The following is a 2,953-nucleotide window of genomic DNA, read 5'->3' as shown; positions in this document are numbered from 1 at the left end:
TATACATCATTCCTCAGAACACCCGTCAGCTCCTAGTATCCTCTCTCATCTTCCCCCACTTCGACTACGGATCCTTGGTCTATGGAAGGCTATCTGCAGGACTAGAGTTGAGACTGAAGAGACTCATGAACTGCTTTGTAAGATTTATCTTTGCATTTCCAAGGCGCTCTCAAGTCTCCAGCTGGTATTCCGAGTTGAAGTGGCTCTATCCAACCTCCCGAAGGCAATACCTCCTTGGTGTTTTCCAATTCCAAGTTCTTAAAATCAGAAAACCTACCTATATCCTTGATCTCCTCACTCTTCGTTCATCCATTCACTCATTAAACACCAGATCCCAACCGATTGATTTATATCCTCATTCTGGAACTCTCTTCCCATCTCCATACGCCAGTCCTCATCCATTTTTTCTTTTAAACAACACCTATTCCTTCACTTATTGTATAACCAAATCTCCGCATCATTGTAATAAAATAAATAGGCATATATTGATTAACATTATAAACAGTAGTTAAGCTAATATCCCAATGTAATTTCATTTTACTTACTGGAAACCTGTAAATGCTTGCCAGACAAAAATCTTAATGTATGGCCCATGTATTTATTCTTAGGAGACATATGTCCCAGAACAAAGTTATTTTTTCATTCATTCATTTCATTTCATTCATCTAATGGCTCCTCAGCTATAATGTTTCATAAATTAAAAAAATTCGTTTGAACAACTAGAAAATATCAACTAGAAAAACTATATTTCAGGAAATAACTGACTCCTGGACTATAAGTTATTGCAATTTTAGATGTTAAACATTGTTAAGTCTAAGATCATGAATAATAAATAAATAAATTGAGAGAAGATCCGAAAAAAGTAATAAAAGACCCAATATATCCTGAATGAAGGGACAGAGAAAGGATAAGGTGAGAGGTGAGGTGACCTCAGAGCCAGCCTCATTAGTATTTTTTAACCTCGCCTCATGTTGAGTGGTCTGAGGTGTGCTCCAGCTACTTCTTTGTCTCGGCTACCTCCTCGGTTCATTACCTGGAAATTCGTTGCATTCACCATCTTTTTGGCAGTGGTGAGGGAGTAATTAAGACGGTCCCATTTACATCTTTCACTGGAAGGAATATTTATTTCATTATATTAAAAATAATATGAAAAAAAATGTACATAAGCACAAGAGAACAGACCTCAAAGAAAGAGATAAAGAATAATATTTAGATTTAATTGGAAGATTCTAAAAACAAAGATTTAATTGAAGGTCATTAAATCAGGTAATAATTAACCAGTCAATGCTTAAAACAAAAACAAAAATAAATTCATCAATTATAATAAAAAATATCCATATAGTCTTAATATGTTTATTTTCTTAAAACTCCTACGTTTCAGGCATTCTCTAGGATATCTCATTTATAATATTACACAGCTAACAATATCATTAAAATACTATTCTACCTTAGTCAAAATATATCTCAGCCTATCAATCTATTTTAATCTATATTCTAATTTTGTTCTAATTACAATATCTACTACAACCTGTGAGCTTGTGAGTTGTTTTTTTTTTTCAATATTTGTATAGGAATTTATTCTTTATTGCTTTTTGATTTTTATGTCATTATATTATAAAGTATAAATTTATACTACTTACAATATCTACTAAAGCGATATCAATAATCTATATTGCTGATGAAGTAAATGATAAGGATGGAGTAGATATTGTAAATTTAATAAAATAAAATTAAGTAAGATAGTGGATAAAAATAGTTTAATATTTTGACAAAGGCAGGATATGTTGCAACTTTTAAATGGCAGTGTTAGCTGAAAATATTCTTGAGAATGGCCGGAATGGACGAAACGTAGGAGTTATAATAAAATAAACATGTTGAGACTATATGAATAATTTTTCTTATAATTGATAAACAAACCAGTCTCAAACAAGAAATTAAATTATATATAAATAATATTTCATTTTTTGGTATAGTTAAGGAAATATTTTAATTGTAATGTCAATTAGTTGTATGTTTTAATCATTCGATATAAAACTAAAACGCGTTTAGAATAATTTTTGTTAAATATGTATGTAAGTTAAAAAAAAATACAAAAAACACAATGTTGTATGATGGGAGTGTAAGTTGAATCATGGAATCTTCTTAATACTTTGCTAAAAGACTATTATTATTATTATTATTATTAATTATTATTTTTTTAATTAAAGCCTGTGACTAGAAAATGTATTTTCTTGGAATGTTTGAAAATTGGTGGTCTTATTTTTTTTTTTTTTTTTTTTTTTATCAACAATGTTATCGGTGTGTAAGAGCTGTGCGATTCTATAGAGTCATATATATATATTTTAATTCTACAGAAAATGAGTCCAACCGTGTTCATAACTGTTGAATTAACATTTAAAATATTTTTTTATTTATTGATAGATATTACAATCTGCCACACAGTTGTGGGCAAAAGGTAATTGTGATGAATGATCTCATACATAATAAAATAAAATAAATGAATGAAAAAAAAAAACTCTTAAAATATATACAAACAGAAGAATAAACAAAATGAACATAATCAAACTATTAGTATGAAAACAAATAAATAAAATAACATAATGATAAAATAATATATAGAATATTTGCACAATCGACCTGAGGATCCCAGAGCTCAAAAGATCCCAGCGCATCCCTCTCGCCGCATCACTGGTAATGAGCCAGTGGAGGCTGAGCAAGTGCGCTAAAGCCGCAAACACTCAACTTGAGTGGAGAATCTGACCATTGCCAGAACTCCAAGAATTAACATTAAAAAAAAACAGTTATAATTTTATTCACTCAGTTAATTTCTAAAATCGACTTGCAAATAGGGATGGGATATCGATATCGATATTATCGAAATATCGATATTTTGTCTCCGATATCCGATATTTTAACATCGATATCGAGTAACCGATAATATCGGAATATCGAT

This window comes from Halyomorpha halys, unplaced genomic scaffold (genome assembly GCF_000696795.3).
Source record: "Halyomorpha halys isolate HHAL.00 unplaced genomic scaffold, Hhal_1.1 Scaffold4.1, whole genome shotgun sequence".
In the NCBI taxonomy this organism is placed as follows: domain Eukaryota; kingdom Metazoa; phylum Arthropoda; class Insecta; order Hemiptera; family Pentatomidae; genus Halyomorpha; species Halyomorpha halys.
Note: the sequence above shows the minus strand (reverse complement) of the source record.